The 21940-nt window shown below is 40.4% G+C and overlaps 1 long non-coding RNA gene across 2 annotated transcripts in view; it reads left to right on the plus strand.

The window, feature by feature from the left end:
* LOC122424520 overlaps positions 1–21940 on the plus strand; it is a 193775-nt gene that overhangs the window by 24746 nt on the left and 147089 nt on the right. For both annotated transcript variants that reach the window (XR_006264457.1, XR_006264456.1), the window contains exon 3: positions 6448–6515. This is a non-coding gene — a long non-coding RNA (uncharacterized LOC122424520). The remainder of the gene's footprint in view (positions 1–6447; positions 6516–21940) is intronic.

Here is a 21940-nt window from a genome sequence, read left to right on the forward strand (position 1 = left end):
TGGGTGCTTGAGCTATGATACAGTCACCAGCGGAGAGCAGCAGGCAGACTAGGCGAACTACAGCAGCAGGCAGCAACAAGAGGACTCTCAACAACATGATATTAAATGAAGGAAGCTCCACGTATTGCCAAAGAGTGATATGCTTTTCATAAAATTAAAAGCAAGCAACATAAGAAAATGAGGTTAGGGATATATAGCAGGGTGATTATAGTTAACAATATTATATTACAAATCTGAAAATTGCTAGAGAGTAGATTTTAAAAACCCTTATCACACAAATATTTTTGCAACTATGTTTAGTGGTGGATGTTAACTAGACTTATCCAGTGATTATTTAACAATACATACAAGTATTGAATCATTATGCTGTATACTTAAACTAATACAGTGCTAAATATCAATTATATCTCAATAAGAAAACATTTTTATTCTGTTTTGATATGCAATTATATGCACTTTATTTAAAAAGTAGAATATATTTAAAAATTGAATTGTTAAATATGTTCCACAATATTAAAAAAATAAAGTTCAGAAATATACAGGACAGTGAGCTATTAAAATAGGAGGTGAGAGGACACTGACCACTGTATGTAGAGTCAAGCACAAGGATGCAGAAGAGAAGAACCCATGTATCATACGGCTAGATGTTGCCTTTTGTGATGATCTTAGCTTCTGTTTTGCACAGTGAATTTGGAGATGCTTATTAAGGTATAAAATAACAAACAAAATAAATACAAATGGGTTATGAAAAGACCACTGATTACTGTGTCCTAGAATAAAGATTATAGTTAATTTAATCCTGTGCATCTGAGGTTTATAATAAAACAAACTACTTGTTATAAAGAGCATATAAATGTAAAAAAAAGTAGGATAGTTTTTAAAAGTTTAAATGAGAACATCTGTGTACCGCTTCAAGTCATCCTTTGTACCAGTGTTGTATGCAGTATGGTAACAACTGCCCTGACTTCTGAACAAGAGACAGTTTCCAGATTCTGCTTTCAATGAATTTATGGTTGGTAGAGAAGGTAAGCAAGCAGGTAGTTATAACAGAGCTAACTAAGGGATAGGATCGTCAAAAAGAAGGAAGAGAACACAAAGCAGGAGGTATGAAACAAGCCCGGTCATACAGGAAGTCATCTTAAGAGGGTGTAAAATCTAACTGTGGAAAGGAAAGGATATTTTACATTCTTTCAATGCCCTCCATGGGAAGAAGAGAGACAGAACTTCGGAAATCAACAGGGGTCTCAGCATGAGGGGCCTTGTGAGCTACATGGTGGACTTGGGGCCTTATCTCAAGAGCCACAGGAAACCATTGAAGAGTTTAAGCCAAAAAGTCACATGATTAGCTTCATAAACAGCAGGACCACAAGCAGAAAATCTCAGTTAAATTATAGAGGTCGATGCAGCTGTCCAGGCAGGCCACGGTGGTGACTGGAAGTGATGGCAGTTAGGATAGAAGTAGGCTGAGTAGGGAGTTATTGAGGAAGGAAAATAAGAGGACTCAGAAATTTATTAAATACAAGGACCAGATAAGTGAGGCCAGTCAATGATGATTTTGACTTTAGGTAGTGGGGAGGATGGTGGTGCCAGATGCTGAGACTTAAGAACATGAGAGAAAGCACAGTTTTCTTCTTTTACAATGCATCTCATTTGGCTCAGCATTGGTTCACAGGGTTTCACAAACCTTTTCACATGAAGCTGACCTTTTCTCAATAAAGCATGGCTCACAAACTCTAGACAGACAAAGATCCTCTTTTTGGTTTCCAAACACCTGGACAGAGCTGTTAAAGATGCTGTCTCAAGGTACCTCAAAGGAGGAATGCTTAAATAAAAGTTCCTAACTCCATGACCTAACATTACAAAAGCTGCTTCACTTTATTTTCTAAGTCATTCCTGTATTTGTTACTTGCAAGGCTAACTATTGCTGTCACTGACTCCCCAATTATAAAATGAGGTCAGAGTTCCTCTGTGATTATTTTTCTTCTTTTTAAAAGCAAGGTAATATAATAGCCAGGACATGGAAGCAACCTAGATGCTCATCAGCAGATGAATGGATAAGGAAGCTGTGGTACATATACACCATGGAATATTACTCAGCTGTTAAAAAGAATTCATTTGAATCAGTTCTAATGAGATGGATGAAACTGGAGCCCCTTATACAGAGTGAAGTAAGCCAGAAATATAAAGAACATTACAGCATACTAACACATATATATGGAATTTAGAAAGATGGTAATGATAACCTTATATGCAAAACAGAAAAAGAGACACAGAAGTACAGAACAGACTTTTGAACTCTGTGGGAGAAGGTGAGGGTGGGATGTTTCGAAAGAACAGCATGTATATTATCTATGGTGAAACAGATCACCAGCCCAGGTGGGATGCATGAGACAAGTGCTCGGGCCTGGTGCACTGGGAAGACCCAGAGGAATCGGGTGGAGAGGGAAGTGGGAGGGGGGATCGGGATGGGGAATATGTGTAACTCTATGGCTGATTCATATCAATGTATGACAAAACCCACTGAAGTGTTGTGAAGTAATTAGCCTCCAACTAATAAAAAAATAAATAAATAAATAAATAAAATAAAATAAAAAAATAAAAGCAAGGTAACTACCTAAGCATGGCTCCACTGAGCAGTGCCTAATAACAGTATTTTGCTTTAGGTACATCATAAAGCAATTGCACATACTCTTTCCTTTCATATCGTGGGTCATAAACATGTGGTGCATGCAACATTAATTTCCTAGAGAATGATTGTCAAGATGACATTTTCTGATCAGTGGCAAAATAGGTATGCATGGACCTATATCCATGTAAAGAGTGACTGACCAGTAGTATGTTCATTTTATAGCTAATTCCCTCAGAAATCTTTAAAGCAAGATGGCCACAGAGTGATGCACTGCCAGGCTGTAAGAAATGTTGGCCCATTACCACTAGATCAGTCCCCGAAGGGTTACTGTTAATATTTGGCCTCGGAAAGAAAGCAGTCAATAAAAATCCACATTTAGGGTACTTTATATACTCATGTGCAAGTAGAGGGAAGGCTCAGTGAAGTTGAAACTGTTTACATAGCACATAATAAGGATCATTAATATTAGTTAACAATTCTCACACTGCAGCTGTGTGTTTATGTGGATGTAATATCACAAAGCAGTTAGTAGAATGCAATTTGCTGTCACTGAGATTAGAGTCTAACTCTGGCTTTGCCATTGAAGAAGCAATGTGACTTTGAACAAATTATTTAAATTCTCTAAATCCTAGTTTCTTCGTTGATAAAATGGACATTATGCCACTTCCTTGGGTTTAATGAGTTAACACATGCAAAGAATTTAAACCGGTAACTCAAGTATCTTTAAGCATTCCAAAAAATGGAGATAATGAAGTAAAGCAATGTAAATGTATAGTAATGATCCATTGCAGACTAACGACTTGATATCAGACCTAGATGCCTGAGTATAACTAAAACACTGCAAAATACTTAAATTTGTGGATAGCTGATTATTTTAACATAGTTTACAGGAAACATAATAATATCATACTCCATTGACTCTCTCATGTACATTTTAAAATACTTAAATGTGAGGCCTTGATTTTACTTGCACATACATATCAAAATGTCTAGAAAGGATCAGAGTAGCTTAGAAGAAAATTCCAGAACCAATAATGAAACATTCTTTTTGGAAATGCTACATCATCAATGTTCTCATTGACATGGAGGATGACATCACAGAATATCCCTAAGGACGCTCATCTGCAAAGTGATTCAGAAGAGCCAGACTCTGAATGGGAAGTTCTAGGAAAGATCTCCTCTCCTCCCATTTTTGTTTTGTTTACGCTTTCCATTTTATACATGCACAACAGTAATGTCCGATAAAAATATACGTCTAACGAGCTCTGTTTATTAAAGAACACTTTCAAATCAATACAAAACAAGTTTTATTGATAAAGTGCTGTGTCATAGTTTAACTGCCAGTCTTTGTTATGTTGAATCATAAATAATGGAACATCTTCAATTATGACAACTTAGCTTTACTGAAATATGGAAAACCATGTAAGAACAGTCAAAAGAATTTAGAAAAATTACAAAGCTGAGTTGCTAAGTGAACTCATTCACTGTGGTCTGGGTTAGAATGTCATTTAAGTTCCCTACTCAAAAATTTAAGGTGGGGAGTTCAAGGGCACTACAAAGACAGGTGGCAGTTTTCAAGCTGAAATGGACAAACAGAAGAGTGATTGCTGACCAAAAAAGTCAGGTAATGCATACTAAGAAATAAGGACTAAAAACATCACCATAACTAAGAGGCATTTGAAACATGACTTAAACTGGGAGACTTACAGGCAGATACACTAACCTTCCAGTTGAAGTGTTACATGTATGGACAATTGTGAAGAATGTTACAGGGTATACAGTAGTAGGTATTACTTCATTTGGCAACAGCTAATGAGATGAAAGTGTGTCACATGCCTTCCTGATACTCCTCCCTCATTTATTCTCAAATTTAAAATTCCTTTGAAAGAAACATTGTGGTTCTCTGGTATTTTCAATGACTTTATTATAATACTACTAAAATGTATACATATAAAGCTAGATGTGAGCAGATGTAAAGTCAAATAGAATCAGAGGAAAAAATAAAAGCCAAGCCAAGCCAATGCAGTTAAAATTATTACGTTTGTTAAATGGAATTGCTGAGCTTGTTCTGTCTGCAAGCCCAGTAACTGCTTGCGACACAAGTCTGATATTGACCTAACAAAGACTCCTTTGAGTTCAACCCGCCTCAAACATCAAATTGGGGGTGATGAGCAATTTCCCTGTCGCTTCCTTCCATGTGCACTACTTCACCCTTCACTTGACGTGCATCTATTACGTCTGCCTCTATGCTCTCCTTCTCTCTAATAGATGCATGTTTCCCTTGTATCACAAAGCCACCTGCAAAGAAAGACACCGAGTAGTTATATTTTGCTTTGTAACAAACACCACAAAACTCACTGGCTCACAACAGCAATCATCATTTCCCTCTCATGGGTTCTTTAGGTCAGGAACCCAGCAGGGGCTCAGCTGTGTAGTCCTGACTTAGTGGGTATTTCGTGAGGTTGTAGTTAGATGGTGGCTGAAGTTGGAAGTCTTAATCACGTGCATACCCAGTAGCTGGGCTGGGAAGACAAATAGCTGGGGCTCCTCTACCAGCCCCTGAAATATCTTCACTGGATCTCTGGGGTACAATGGCTTTAGGAAAGTCACATTTCTTTTTTCTGTTTTTTTAAACTTATTTTTAATTGAAGGATAACTGCTTTACAATATTGGCTTGATTTCTGCCCTACATCGCCATGCATTAGCCACAGGTGTATGTATGTCCCCTCCCTCCAGAACCTCCCTCCCACCTCCTACCCCTCTAGGTTGCTATGAAGCCCCAGGTTCAGTTCCCCGAGTCATATGGCAAATTCCCACTGGCCATCTACTTCACACGTGGCAGTGTATCTGCGTCCATGCTACTCTCTCTATTCATCTCACCTTTCCTTCCTCCCCCCACCCTGTCCTTGTCCGTAAAGTCTGTTCTTCACATCTGCATCTCCACTGCTGCCCCACAAATACGTTCATCAGTACCATCTTTCTAGATTCCATATATATGCATTAATATTTGATATTTGTTTTTCTCTTTCTGACTTACTTCACTCAGTATAATAGGCTCTAGGTTCATCCACCTCATTAGAACTGACTCAGATGTGTTCCTTTTTAGGGCTGAGTAATATTCCATTGCATATATGTACCACTGTTTCTTTACCCATTCATCTGTTGACGGACATCTAGGTTGCTTCCAGCTATTGTATTCTAGCTATTGTAAGAGGTGCTGCAATGAATACTGGGGTACATGCATCTTTTTCAGTTTTGACTTCCTCAGGGTGTATGCCTAAAAGTGGTATTGCTGGGTCATACGGTGTTTTTATTCCTAGTTTTTTAAGGAATATCCATACTGTCTTCCACAGTGGCTGTATCAATTTTCATTCCCACCAGCAGTGCAGGAGGGTTCCCTTTTCTCCACACCCTCTTCAGCACTTGTTGTTTGTAGATTTTTTGATGATGGCCATTCTGACTGGTGTGAGTGATATCTCATTGTAGTTTTGATATGCATTTCTCTAATAATGAACAATGTTGAGCATCTTTTCATGTGTTTATCAGACATCTGTATGTCCTCTTTGGAGAAATGTCTGTTTAGGTCTTTTGCCCACTCTTGATTGGGTTATTTGTTTTTCTAGTATTGAGTTGTATGAGTTGCTTGTATATTTTGAAAGTGAATCCTTTGTCAGTTGTTTCATTTGCTATCGTTTTCTCCCATTCTGAGGGTTTTCTTTTCACTCTGTTTCACTTTTGCTGTGCAAAAGCTTTTAACTGTAATTAGGTCCCACTCGGGAAAGCTGTATTTCTTAAATGGCGCCTCACTGTTTTCCCAGGTGCATGCCCCAAGACAGATGCCAGGCGGAAGCCATACTGCCCTTCCCAACCTAGCCTTGGGAGTCAGGTAAGACCACCTTACCTCATTCTGCTTGTCAGAAGCAAGTCACTAAGTCCTTCCTGCATCCAAAGGAAGGAAAATCAGAATCTTCTTTTTAAGGGAGGCGTGTGAGAGAACTTGCAATACATTTTAAAACCTCCAGATATGGACACCGTGTGGCCATATTTCATTTAAAAATGTTCATCTGCACGATTCAGTGCATGCTTTCATCCCTTTACACATTTCAGAGGGAATTCACAGAACCCCAATAAAAGGTAAATCATTTCCTACTAGTCTGTGGACCCCAGTTTGCAGAAAATTAAGTTATGCTCAGATTACAGTACATGGAATGAAGGTTTCCTTAACTCATGGGCTAAGAGAGAATGAACTTCAAGAAATAGGAAGAGAAAAAAAATAGTCTTGTGAGGATTTTTTAATGTTTAAGTCAACAGATGTATAATTCACCTGAGGTAATGAAATCAATTTTTATTTTAAAGTTCACTTTGTGATTGATCCAGGATTAAGAAATCTTTAAAATTGGCCCTTGAAAATCCAATGTTCTACACTCTAGACTAATGCAAACATTCTGTGTTAAGGACATCAGTTATTAACAAAACATACCATGGTAGTAACAAGGCAGTTTTCTGATTTCTTTGAGCGCCCATCAAATATCCTTCATAAGATTCAATCTGTTCTTTTGTGACAGAGTTTTGGTTCACTCGTTTATTTTGGTTTTACTATCTCAAAGATTAACAAATAATAATGAATACTTATAAAGTACAGTGTTAATTGTGTGCATCTGCATTTACAAGCTCTCAAGAATTTTCTTTAAAATAGAACAAGGTTTGTTAAGACAATAAGAAATGTAACCTTCTCCCTCAAAAAGGGAGTAGAAAAACAAGACACACTGGAAAGTGTTTTGCAAACTGGTAAAGCTGAAGAACTTGATGGACACAAGGATGACTTTATTTCTTTTTAAACTGCCTTTCCCACATATTCTAATAATGGGTAAGAGTCCCCCTCCTTTTGGGGGCCTAAATGTCCATCAACAGATGAATGGATAAAGAAGTGATACACACACACATATACACATACACACAATACAATACTACTCAGCCATAAAAGACAATGAAATAATGCCATTTGCAGCAACATGGATGGACCTAGAGAGTGTCATACTGAGTAAAGTAAGTCAGAGAAGGAGAAATATCATATGACATCCCTTATATGTGGAATCTAAAAAGACACAATACAAATGAACTTATAAAACCACCAGACTTCGAGGACTAGCTTATGGTTGTCAAGGGGAAGGATGGGGGAAAGGGCTAGTTAGGGAGTTTGGGATGGACATGTACACACTGCTATATTGAAAATGGATTAACCAACAAGGACCTACTGTATAGCACAGAGAACTATATTCAGTATCCTATGATAAATCATAAAGGAAAAGAATTTTTAAAAAAGAATGTGTTTATATATATGTATACCTGAATCACTTTGCTATGTATCAGAAATGAACACAACATTGTAAATCAACTTCAATAAGAAAAGGCCCCCTCCTTGAAGCTGAAACTCCAGTACTTTGGCCACCTCATGGGAACAGCTGACTTATTGGAAAAGACCCTGATGCTAGGAGGGATTGGGGGCAGGAGGAAAAGGGGACGACAGAGGATGAGATGGCTGGATGGCATCACCGACCCGATGGACATGAGTTTGAGTAAACTCCGGGAGTTGGTGATGGACAGGGAGGCCTGGAGTGCTGCGATTCATGGGGTCACAAAGAGTCGGACACGACTGAGTGATTGAACTGAACTGAACTGAATAAATAGTGAGGACTTGGTGTCAAAGTCCTGCAGTGTTCATTCATTAGTCAGTAAATAGTCACTATAACACGTAACACCTTTCCAGTTCCTGGGGATCTGTGAGTAAGAGTAATGCAATCAATTCTCATGGGTATTATGGGTCTAATAGGGAAGACAGGCATTAAGTAAATCATCATAAAAGTAATAAATGCTACAAAAAGGAAACCATAAGGTGCTAATGGAACGCCAACTTAGTCTGGGGAAAGAGCCTGGAATACAAAACAATATATAAACAAACATTCAGAAAATGAGAAGGAGATCAGCAGATGAGCTGAGGAGTTTTCTGGCTTTTTCTGTGTTTGCTATCAGCCACTGTAATATCTTTTGCTTCAAACATTACACAAGGAAGTTGTGGCTACCACTGAAGTAAATTTCTGGCCCATAAAAGAATGTTGTTGGATGCATATCAATTAATATTTAATAATTACTTGGTGATCTGCAAATCCTGTGAAGGCATATCAGGGGTGTGGATATTTAAATGGCCTGAGTGAGTCTTCTGCAAACCATCATCTCATGGAGGCAGGTCACTGAGACCTAGATGGTTTTTAGACTGGCTAGCAGTGCACAATGGTTGACTCCAGCTGGGCAGTCTGTGCATCAGAGTCTCCCTTCCATTAACAATTTATTTCTTCATCTCTACTGGTGAGAAGGGTGAGAAAGAACAGCTTACCTCCTATTAACTTCAAAAGGAGTCTGAGCCTGACATCTTTGCAGCTGGCAAGCGTTGCTTTCCTGGTATTTCCCATTTGTTTGTCAGTGGAGCTCCTGTGACTTGAGGGATGCCCCTGTCAATCCAAAAAGAAACAAGGGAAGTGAGAGAGGGGGTTAAGACTCTTCTTGCCTCTGACAATTCAGATGCCCTGAATGCCTCATCTCTACAGGGAGGTTTTCTCTTAACAAACACTTAGAAGGGTATGAAAAGACCTCTACAGAGACTCCAAATGCTGCAGCAGAGCTTTCTTCTTTCTGAACCCTGCATTCTGTCTGAGGCACACTTGGCATGATTAGCTCTTAGGCTCAGATAGTAAAGAATCCACCTGTAATGCAGGAGACCTGGTTTTGATCCCTGGGTTGGAGAGATTCTCTGGAGTGAATGGCAACCGACTCCACTATTCTTGCCTGGAGAATTCCATGGACAGGAGCGCTTGGCAGGCCACAGTCCACGGAGTCACAGAGTCAGACATGACTGAGTGACTAACACTTTCACATCTCATATTTGAGATAGCAATGTTATCCCAAATGTCACCTGCAGTTCAGCTATGAAGCTCCCATTATGTGGAGGGATAACAGCTTGTGTGATTGTTTCTGTGCTCATGAAAGGCACATGTTAGCTTGATGCATAAAGCAGGGCACCCAAAGTTGGTGCTCTGGGACAATACAGAGGGATAGGTGGGGAGGGATGTGGGATGGGGGTTCAGAAGGCGGGGGGACACATGTATACCCATGGCTGATTCATGTTGATGTATGGAAAAAAGCATCACAATATTGTAAAGCAATTATCCTCTAATTAAAATAAATTAATTAAAAAAATAAATAAATTGATGCCCAGAAAAGAAAAAACAAAAACTACTTAACAGGGACTTCCCTGGCAGTCCAGTGGTTAAGAATTCACCTTCCAATGTAGGTTTGATCTACACTGTAGGGGTGTGGGTTCGTTCCCTGGATGGGGAGCTAAGATACTAAATGTCTCATGGTCAAAAAACTAAAACATAAAACAGAAACAACTGTTAAGAAATTCAATACAAAGACTTTAAAACTGGTCCACATCGGAAAAGAAAAAAATCTTAAACAAAAACTTACCTAACTGAGGGAGTGAGGTGGCTAATGAGAATGAAGGCCAGTCACAGAGACAGACATTAACCCTTTAATTACTGAATTGCAGGGGAGGTCCAGGAGTCTTGAGGGGAGAGGGAAACAGCCTCAGGGTGGTACAACTTGCTCACTGGTCTGGACATACTTTAGAATTTTAACAACCGCTGTCTGTTGAGTAACTTGATATTTGGTGCAGTGTACACGTCCTAGAAGGACAGGTGTGCATTCCAACAGAACCTGGGCATCAGGGCTGGATGTCAGTGCCTGATTCTTTAACTTACTATGTGAGTTTCGGGAAGTCGCTTATCTCCTTCAGTCTCAGTTTTTCTATCAGGTTACACAATAGCTTCCTTCTGGTCATAACATTCATTCCCACTATTTCTAAAGCCATGGTCCAGGCACTGTTTTTATTCTTTAACACAACATAATGTGTTGTGATTGAGAACCTGGGTCTTACTACTTGGGTTAAATTTTCCTCAGTGATCCCAGGCTTATTCTGTAAGTTTTCTCGGTTCCATTTCTTCAAATGTGAAAAGGTGAGTATGATCAATCTATCACATAGGGTTGCAGTAGATGAGGGTTACAAGGGATAATGCAAGAAGAGAATTTAAAACCATGCTTGGGTACAGAAGCACTCAAGAGATGTTACTTTTTATTATATCATGGCCAGAGTGGAGCGAAGAGCTACAGAGTATTCCTATTTATCCTTCAAACCCATCCATGAACTGCAAGGTTATTTTTCAAGTCCAAGCTGCCTTAGCTCTTGAATTGTACTCCTAGTGTTAATGGCACATTGAATGAGGGGGAGAGGGGACATGGGCCATGTCTTCAGAACGTGTTCCAGGCATGGCCAAGGGCCCAGTCTCTGATGTCTCAATCTGTTCAGGAGAACTCTGCCACGTGCCAACTTTTGCTAAACCACTAAAAGAGTTTATGGTGAAAGGAGATGTTTAACAAAGGAGGATTCTTCCTTTTGTTAGGATGTGGAAGAGGTATTTCAAGGGCTCTTCCTTTCAGATGTTATCTTTTTCCATCTGGCAGTCTGATTAGGTGGAGGGAAGTGATGGAGGCTCTGGAGAGTACATCTCCCAGATAGGATTTTCCTACTCCATTCTAATCTGAAGGACATGGACATATGAAACTAAAGACTCACAATTTCAATACATGGTATTGATAATAAAGCTCCCATCCCCCAATGAATCTATCAGTGAATTTTAATTGGTGATAAGGTGGTTGAAATCCAGGGAATTTAGAGCCCACTTCATTGAAGGGTCCAGGAAAAGTGTTGACTCCAAGCTTCAGGTTCAAGTTACTCAAACATTTCCACCATGACTTGTTCTTTGGCCATCTTTCACCTCAAGTTTTCTTCTATTCTGGCTTTATTTTCAATGAGACTTTCCCCAAGTGGTGGCTCCTTAATCCACCAGTAACTCTAGCCTTGGGTTTTGCCAATTTCTCAACCCCAGCAGGTAAACAGCACTTCTTTCCAATCATGCCAGCAAAATCCCAGGTAGGAATCTTAGGGGTCCAGCTTGACTTATGTGCCTGTCTTTGGATTTACTGAGGCCAAGGGAAACAACACTCTGACTGACTGGGCACAGGCCACAGACCATTTTCTCAAGCCAAGAGAAATATTCAAATTTCACACACTAAGAATAAGCTGAAGGCTGGTTGCCGCAAAGAAGACTGGAGTCTTGTTCTCAAAAGAAGGCAGTCAAAAAACTCAACAGATCCCATTCCAAACAAGGATTTAGAATGCAGAAAGTCATCCACACACAAACATGCCCACAGATATTTATCTGGACACTGTAGTGAAAGAGCTGAAAAAAATGAGGTGTTAATGTTAATGAATCATTTTGCTGTTTCCTTTTCTTCAGCAAAGTTTTGGAGGTTCATTCATCCAGCAAAGCCTCACCTCTATAGAGCCTTCCCTCTGCGCCTGGTGCTGAGTTAGAACCTAAGGACCAGGAAAGAGCAAGATGTTCTGGCTAGAAGCTCCTAGCCAGAACATGCCACACAATTATTGCATTGCTCTCCAGCACAGATTTCTATATTCTACTATTCTTCTCAAGTAACCGTAGACCAGCTTATTTTCCTCTGAATGCTGAGGGCTCCATCTCGAAGTTCCTTTGCTGGAAGGCATATTAGGAAATGGGATGTCCTGCCAGAGACACACACAAGAAATCTGAACTGCATGGCCTTAGGTAAACCCCACTAGGTCTCAGTCAAGGGCTCCGTTACCCTGCAGCAGGTGTAAGGACAAAAGGCCAATTGTCTTTAGGATCCTATAGGATAAATAGAAAGAATATGCCCCTGCTAGTTAATCTGCTGGTGATAAAGAGTATTGTTTTATCTCCTGCCATCTCCACGGTTCCATGGGATGAGGACTGTTGTGACACAAAGTCCCCCTTGTCTTTCCAATCCAAAGAGACGTTTAATTGACCTTTCACATATCCCTTGGTTGTCACAATCCGAACACTGTGTTGCTATTATGCATCAAGGGGATTATTTTTATTCCCCAAAAGGGACTATCATCTACAGAGATGCTATGATGCTAAAAAACAGCATGATATTCGCCTGCTTTAAAAAATTAAGTTTTTTAAAAAGCAGTTTTAGATTTACAGAAAAAGTGAATCCAAAGTAGAATTACCATCTGCTCCCTCACTCTGCTCTCTCCAACCCAGTTTCCCCTATTCACACCTTGCATTAGTGTGTTAGTGTGGTATCTTGGCTATCTTGGTATCTAGTGTGGTATCTTGGCTGTAATTGATGAGCCAAGATTACAACATTATCATCACCAAAAATCCATAGCTTACATTAGGGTTTACTCTTTACAATGTACATTCTGTGGGTTTTGACATGCATAAAGACATGTATTCACCATTACAATATCAGACAGAGTTGTTTTAGTGCCCTAAAAACGCTCTGTGCTCTGACCATTCCACCCTCTCTCCTCTCCAATCCCTGACAACCACAGATCTTTTTACTGCCCCCACAGTTTCATCTTTCACAGAATGTCATATAGTGGGGATCATTCACAAAGTATGTGGACTTTTCTAATAGGTGTATTTCACTTAGCAATATGCATTTAAGTTTCCTCCATGTCTTTTTGTGGCCTGAGAGCTCATTTTTTTTAATTGCTAAATAATTTCTGCTTAATATTTAAAGCTTTCAGGCTACAAGAGTAAAGTTGTCCCTACCTCTTATTTATCCTTCAATGGCATTTTTATAAACCTAAGAGATTACTACTACTCACCAAAGTTTTTATAAGTGGACTTACTCTATGTGTTATTTGAAAGAATTAATTATTACAGAACGATGACATTGCAGTCTTTTTTTTTCAAGACTGGAGGAATGAAGATCAAATTCTAATATTTCAGTGCCAGCCAAACTAGAGAAGGTCTATTTAGGCTGCAGACAACAGTAGTATTCTTGGCATTTTTACTCAGAAGAATTTATATGTGTGTAATTAGTGTTTTTTTGAAAATAAATTATTTCCTGACTTTCCCCCCCACCCCCAGCAGTATTAGAGATCCTTCTCACCTGATTAGCAGTAATATTTGTTTTTATTTAACCAAGCAATGACATTCGTTTTTATTTGACCAAGCAATTCTCTTCTTTACTTACATCTCCTCAATAGAATCCACTTTGTTCACGAGAACAGCAGTGGCGGAGTTCCTATTCACTTTTCTGCTATTTGACAGTCATAAAATGTACAGGCTTTAGAATTTAAGGAAGTGGAACAAGCATCCCTGCTCCACCCCTTGCTTAGCTGTGTGTTTTTTAACAAGTCATTTCTGCTCTCTATGTCTGTTTTTTCTTTTGTAAATCACAGCTAATAATAGACTCTTGTAAGACTGTTCTGGATATGGAAACAGATAATCCAGGGAGAGCATTAAGCACAGTTTCAACAACAAAGAAAACTTCATGAAACAGCCAAGCCACATCAGGCAACTGGCCTGTGTATCAAGGAAACGCTGAGTACAGAGTAGATGCTTATGAAATTATTTCTGACTGAGAAAGAGGGTAAAGGGAGGGTATCCCTGTCACGTGAGAGCTCTCAGAGAACACAGTGGAGGAAGCCGACTTAATAGAGACTGAGTGTGATGGAGCAGATTAGGTACCCTGTGCAATCTTATGGAACCAAGAATATCACTTCTGCTACCTCTTGACTCTGCCCCTGCTGAGAGATAGGGTCTTAGCTAATAACTCACATCCTTCCCTTCTCTCTGAAAGCCCATTTCCTGAGCAAATGCATGCTTTGGAGAGGTGGTTAGCGAACAACCCAGATCCCAGGATTAATGGACAATTTCTTTCGGATGAAATTGAAGGGCAGAGCAGCATTTTCTGTCTCTCCTTCTCACCACTCCCCCCTCCCCGCCACCAATAACTTATCTCATAGTGGTTAAGGTCCTAATGGTGCAAGAAATCCCAATCCCATACAACACGAGAGCTTACTACATCTATACTGTGGGCATCCTCTTTTTTTTTTTCTTTTATCCTACTTTTGCTTTCTAACCACTTTCATTTTGCAGACAAAGACTCCTTTGCCAAAGGCAGGATAAATAAACTTAGACACATCCTGTCTCTTTTACATCTTTGTTTATCCATAAACTGTCAAAGATACAGATGAAAATCCACTAAAGTGTGCAAGGAAGCAGTTAGACAAAGGCCAAATGAGACTGGTGCACAGAAGCTTGATGTTAGGGAAGATAATATCCAAAATGATACCAAGCCAGCTCAGTATGGTGACGTGAATAAATATTAAAGTTACCAACAAAAGATGACCAACTAATTCAGTTAAGAATGGTCTCAATTGTGTAAAAAAGTAATCATGAAAAAAATCAATGTGAGAAAACATCTATATAGTTAGTGGGAAAGTGATTGCACCATTGGGATCTTAATAACTGTGAGATAAGTTAGTTGAGAGGTGGGGGAAGGGTGAGGAGAAGGAGAAAAGCTCAGGGGTTGAGTATAAACTCAAATATGAGAGTGGATTTGAAATCTGGCTCCTCGTTTACCTTTAACCGGTGACACTTCAAACCTCACTTTCCTCATGTGTAGATGGGATAAATTAGTATGTATCTCAGAAGATTATCTTTTAAAGACTTGCTAAGATAAAATATCAAAGTGCTTGGTAATGCTTGGCTCAGACAGACATCGAATTAAAACAGTTGGCAGTTATTTTTAATATGTCAATAAGGAGTATGAATTAAAGGGCACATAGCATGCAGTGTTGCCCTGTTTTTCTGTCATAAAACCTCCTATTCCAGCGCATCCAGTGAGGTTAATGTTCTGCAGAAAACAGTGTGGGAAAAGCTGCCTTAAATAAGCAAACTGAAGACTTAGGTTGGATAGGTGGGTTCTCGTTAGAAACTGAACAGTTTTAAAGTGGTACTTGTGGCTATTTCTGTTACATGTGGGGCATCATGTTAGGGGTCAGGAAGATCTCCTCTGTGCTGCCCTCATTTCTGTGGAAAATCAGATTTCACTTTCATCATGCCTACTAACAGGAACTTTCTGAGGCCCAGTGAGGAACAAGAACTGCCTGTTCAAGCGGGTTGCAAGATTTGCAAAGCAGTTTCCTCTCTGGACCCTACCGGGGCAGCAGGCCTGCGTCCGCTTCCCCTTGTGTCCCATGGACACAGAAGCCATCACCTCATCTCCCCTGGGGAGGTGCTGTGAGCCTGGAAGAAGCATCTGGACCCCCTCTGGAGAAGAGTAAAGTACACTCAGGGTTGTGGATGTTTTATGATCTGCAAGAGATGGATCATCCAAGGCGCAGGCTTGCAGCTTGATTTTCTTTTTCCTTTTTTAACGCAAAAGTTCAGCAGTGAAACTCATTTTCCACAACTCCCCAAGTGGTTTTGCAATAAATCTGTGAATTTAATCAGCCTCCTCTGTGGAGGCAATCTTCCCTAATTGGGTATTTGTGGGGAACAATAGACATGATAACAAAAAGACTTCATCTCTGGAAAAGAGGCCAGAGTCTCATCAGTAACTCTGATAATAAAGCTCCCACCCCCAGGCAAAGAAGAGGAACACAGGCCTCCAGCGACACCCTTGGCACCAGATTCACTGGTTCCAGATCATATTTGCTATCTAGACCATCATCTCATTCTCCTCCTTCCTGTCGCCAACAACAAGAAAATGAAAATTCTGAAGTGAAAACTGAGCATCATCTCCAGCACCACATAGGCCAGTAACTAAGTGGACTAAGTTGATTTCAAGTTTCCTAGAAGACTGCAATAGAGTAATGGGGAACTGCAATGAGAACTGTAAACAAAGCTAACACACAGAATCTGAACAACACAATCTTGTTTCCTTTCTCATTCTCTAACTGGGGATTCCCACTCCTCTCTGCCCGTCCTGGCAGCAATGTTGGGGTTTGGAAGGGCCTCAGGCAGGAATGTCACACACAGAGCTGTTGGCTATCCATTGGCAAAGCAAACTATTAAAAAAAAAAAAAAAAAGCAGGGATGTGGAGCTAGGTGCCTCATGTTCCTGAATTATTAGACAAATACAATCTCCAGATTGGCTGGTATCTGGCCTGCATAGGTCAGGAGTTGAGAGAGAGTGATTCTAGCAATGGAGGCAGGCCTATCAGGGCTACTCAGCCTATCTGAAGAGGTTGGAGAGGAAGGGCAGATACAACCTAGGTTTTTCCACGCTGGAAAATGAGAGAAGCAAAGCATGGTAATGAATTAGAAGTGGAGCAAAGGGAAGAATTTCATAAAGATGCCATCTGTCCCACCTCCATGCAGCTGAGCCTGACATTCTGGCATCCTCTCGGTTCTCTGCCTGTGAGAGCATCCTGACACTCAGCCACTCCACCCCTCAAGGCTGTCGGTGGTCAACAGAGCACGTGGGTGACAAACACAGAAACTCACCTCTGGTCAGCAGGCACAGGACAAAAATGGGAGGAAGAATTCTGAAAAAAATGCCATCCTCCGAGCCAACTGGACCCAAAGACAAAAGAGCCAGTGTGCTTCAACTCCTGTAGCCACAGGCCCTCACTGGCGCGTGAATAGGGGCACTGATGGGGCAGAAATGCAATAAAATCCCAGGTGCCCTCATTTCAGTCCTGAGTTGTGGTTTCTCTTCTTCCTCCCACTGGCCAGCTTCAGCATGAATTGCTCCCAAAACCAACAGTGAAATTTAACCTCCATTCCTTGCAGGAAAAGAAGAAATCCTCGTCTCTTCCGGGAATTTTATTGTGGTGTAAGTCTTGCAGGCTTTGGCATGCCTCTCATATACACACACGCTGTGGCCGGGGCGGCGGGGGTGGGGTGGGTGGGTTTCCAGATGATCTTTCTCTGTAGAACAAGGCTCTCAACAAAGTGTGGTCTTTGGACAGGAAGGATCAGCATCACCTGAGAACTCATTATAAATGCAAATACTTGGTCTTACCCAGTCCTACTGAATTCAAAGCTCTGAGAATTGGACCCAGCAGTCCGATGAACACTTAATTTTGAGAACCACTATACAGGCTGATCATTTCTCCACAATTCCTATTTTTATACCTGTGTCTTTGGTCCTCCTGTTCCCTTCATTTGATATGCTTCTTTCTTTCCAGCTTGGCAGGCTCCTAGTCAGTCTTTAAAGACCTCCAAAAAATACCCTATTCTATTTGTAAGCTTCTCCTGACACCATCTTCTCCACTAAGCAAAACCAATTGCCTTATTTGTGTTCTGACAACACTTCAGGCAGCCACTAATATATTACATTACAATCAACCTGTATGTGCTTTCCATATGAGGCTGAGAGGACAGGAAAATGTCTAATTCAGCAAGTAGTTTATACAAAGTATCACAAGCCTATCATTGTGTTAGCTCTGGTGATGTCAACATAAAATAATGAAAAGCTTAATTAAAAAGTGAGACTGCCTCATTTACACAACTCATTTTTGCATGCCATTTGCATGAGATTGCAAATCCCAGGCTTAAAGTCTCACCTCTGACACATGTTACTTACATAACCTGTAACCGTGCGCAAACTATTTAACATTATTTAATCTCATTCACAGGCTTCCCTTGTGGCTCAGCTGGTAAAGAAGCCGCCCACAGTGCAGGAGACGTGGGTTCGATCCCTGGGTTGGGAAGATCCCCTGGAGAAGGGAAAGGTTACCTACTTCAGTATTCTGGCCTAGAGAATTCCATGGCCTGTACAGTCCATAGGGTCGCAAAGAGTCGGACACGACTTTCACACATAATCTCACTCATAGTAAGGAAACGTTGGTAGTACTTTGTGTTAACAGGTGAATGAATTAGAAATATGTGTACAGTGCTCAGTCACAGTACCTGACTCAGTGAATGTTTGTTGTTATTGCTAATTATAATAATATCAACATTAGCACTGTCGCCACCATCATCATGATATCACTAACAACCTGCACGGTGCCTGGTATACAAAGCGTGAACATAAATGTGAGAATTTGAAAAAGGTCAAAGCTCTAGGCTTATCTACTGTCTACACTTCATGGGGTACTTGACACCATAAACAAATTTGACTTTAAGGAAGATGTTTCAGATATTCAAAAAGATACAGAGAACTTTCAGGAATAGCATATCCATGACATTTGCGGCTGCTGAGCTGCCCTTAGCTTTCAAGTTAGTTTCACAGCTCCCTCCTGGTGTCCTCACTCTTTTATCTACTCACAAAGCCCCAAAGGACCAAAGGAAGATACCCATCACATCAGTCTAGACTTTCAACTGCTCAAACATTCAACAGACATCTTGAGGCTGCTATTCTCTCTACTAAAATTTAGGGATTGTCTCTGCGTGGCACCAAGAGCTCTGTGGATTGAAACTCCTTTTCCTGACTCCCCATCAATCTCTCTGACATCACTTCTCTGATAAAGCAGTCCAAGTACGATGGTATGGAGGTAGATTCTTGGGAAAGAGTCCCATTGCCAAGTTAATCCTCTTCCTAAACTCTGGTTGGAGCCAATAATGATGTGTCTGGACAGCAGACAGAGTTTATTTCAATAGTAAATGTGTAGCAGAGGCATCAATGGCTTTCAGGAGGTGAAAAATGCTAAAATACTGAATAGGAAAAACGAAACAGTAAACTTTATATGAAAAGAGACTTTTTTTTAACCAGGACTTCAAGAACCACAACTGTTTTGACAACTAATTTTTTAAGTCACCTAGTTCCTTCTTTTCCTTTTCTTATGTTCCCTTGACCTTGCTCCATTTCTTCTTTTGTCTTCCTATCAGCATATTCAAGGTAACAGAAATCTACCAAGTCAGATACGAGCACTGCCTACATGCCACATGCATTATGGAACAAAATCTCCTTTAATCCCCATAAAACCTCACGAAAGACTATTACATATAATTAAAAAAAAAAAAAAAAAAAAGGAAAATGAGGGAATTCCCTGGTGGTCCAGTGGTTAGGACTCCACACTTTTACTACCGAGGGTCTGATGAACTAAGATCCCGCAAGCTGTGTGGTGTAGCAAAAATAGTAATAATAAAAAGTACAGAAAAAGAGGATCAAATAGTAAAGTACAATTTTCTCAAGGAGGCATAGCTGGCAAGTTTGAGAACCAAGACTCAAATTCTGAGCTAGATGATTCCAAAGCCCAGGTTATTTGTATTACACTGGGCTTGGCTGCTAAATGCCTTCTTCCAAGTGACCCATGATACTACATTTTATGCATCTACACATGGGAAAGAAGACCCCATTTGGACCCCTTGGCCCATCTCGTTAGACTAGACTATCAGGACAACTGTTATTTAAGCATGGCTCTCTAACTTATACCCTAACTCTAATCAGCTTTTTCTCAGCAAGTGTCCATGCCTGTGGCCCCAGGAGAGGGAAAACGATGACCACAGGCACAGACTTACTCTGGGGGTTCGGTCTACAGACTTAGCAGTTACATTACTTCTTGAGGCAGAGAAACAAGATATATCTGTATCTTACTGATATCTACAGGAGTCAGAAGGCAGAGAGACAGAGAGAGGAAAGTCCTGGACAAGTAAGAAGCCATGGGAGAACACACAGCAGCAAATTCAAATGCCATCTGGCAACCATCAGCTCTCGGACTCAGGTCCCGACAAGCTTACTCCACTGATAGGAGAGGGGAGGAGAGGGGACCCAACTGAGTGAAATGTGTGTTGTTTCTGACCAGCTCATTTCTTCCTTTGGGAGAAGAGGACACCACAGCAAAGGGAATTTTGAAATTGGGTCCCACAAAATGTAAAGAAATGAACACAGGCAAATTAACCATTCACTGAATCTCTTTGAGTTCTTGCATATTATTAAAAAATGATGGGTGGGTTTGACCATTCAAAAATGGGGATACATTCTAAAAATGACACCCTTTTCATTAAAAAAAAAAAGCTAGGCTGTAATTTTTCCAGGGATCAGACAGGTACCATGCATATTTTTATAATCTCTTTGGGGTGTTGGAGTGGGACTGGTTTGGTGCTATTATAGGAGAAGGAATTTTGACGTGTCGTTTTCTCTCCTTTTTCTGAGGTTGTGGTGGACAAGCAGGCATTCAGATTTTGCAACTCTAACTAAAATGACACCCCTACTTCATGGTTTGGGGCTGTTTTTGCAAGAGTGGGCACAGATGGTGTTTCTGTCTCCTCCAGAGAATATTTTAGGATGTAAAGTCTCTGAAATATATTATTCAACTGAGGTCAAAATAGTCTTCTGGAAAAAATCATATATGAATAGGAAATAAGAACAACCTGGCTGAGGCTGAAAAAAAAAAGAAAATGCATCTGGTTTTTAGAAATGGTAATATTTGTAATAATGTTTGTGTTGGGAATGTAATGAGACCTGGATTGTGGAAGGGAGTGCAGCTTTACTCGGGAAATTTAGTTCACTGTCTGTTCTTTCATCCCCTCCCCTCCTTAACTCCCCTCCTCCCCTTTCACTTTTCTTCCCTCATTTTCCCTCCTCTCTCCCCCTCCTCCTCCTCCTTCTTCTCCACTCCCACCCCCCAACACACACACACAGGGATTGGTAAAGAGTAGACAGAGGTCTTCATTTCTAAAACTTTGATGAGCATGTGAATGTCCTGGAGATTCTGTTCAGCTTTCAATTCTGTAGGTCTGGGGTGAGGTCTGAGAGTCTGCGTTTCCAACAAACTTCCAGATTAAGGCTTCTTTCCTAGACTGCAGATCATACTTAGAGTAACATGTGCTACAGGAAGTTTTATCATTACAAATGCATGGTAGAGTGGAGTAACACTATGATTTGCTAGGCTAGTAAGTAAATTCTTTCACTCATTCCTTCAATCAGTATTTGATGAAAACTGCTCTGTACTGGGGTCTGTGCCTCGTATTGGGGGAGAAAATGATGAGTCTAACAGACACTACCCCTTTGTTAAGACCCTAGTACATATGACCAACATTAATCTGATAATCACATACTGAAATTTAATACTGCACCTATATTAAGTCCAATGAAGGAGAAGTGCAGGGGTGATGAGATCTTAAAATGTGGTGTCTTTATTAGAGGGTCAGAAAAGGCTTCCCTGAGGAAGTGATATTGAGTTGAGTAATGAATAATAAGAGTCATTATTATTATCACAGAAAGAAGTCACCCATTACTGAACACTTACACTAAGCTGGTACCTTACTATCTCCATGCATTATCCCATTGAATCCTCACAGCAACCTTGTAAGTTAGGTGCTATGATTATCCAGATTCACAGAAAAGAGGCCTGAGGCTCAGAGAACCTGTAGAGGTCACACAGCTAGCAAAGAGCTAATCATGACCCCAATGCAGATAATACATAGTCTCAATGACTCCACTGCT

The sequence above is a fragment of the Cervus canadensis genome, chromosome 22, assembly GCF_019320065.1.
Source record: "Cervus canadensis isolate Bull #8, Minnesota chromosome 22, ASM1932006v1, whole genome shotgun sequence".
NCBI classification, from domain to species: Eukaryota; Metazoa; Chordata; class Mammalia; order Artiodactyla; family Cervidae; genus Cervus; species Cervus canadensis.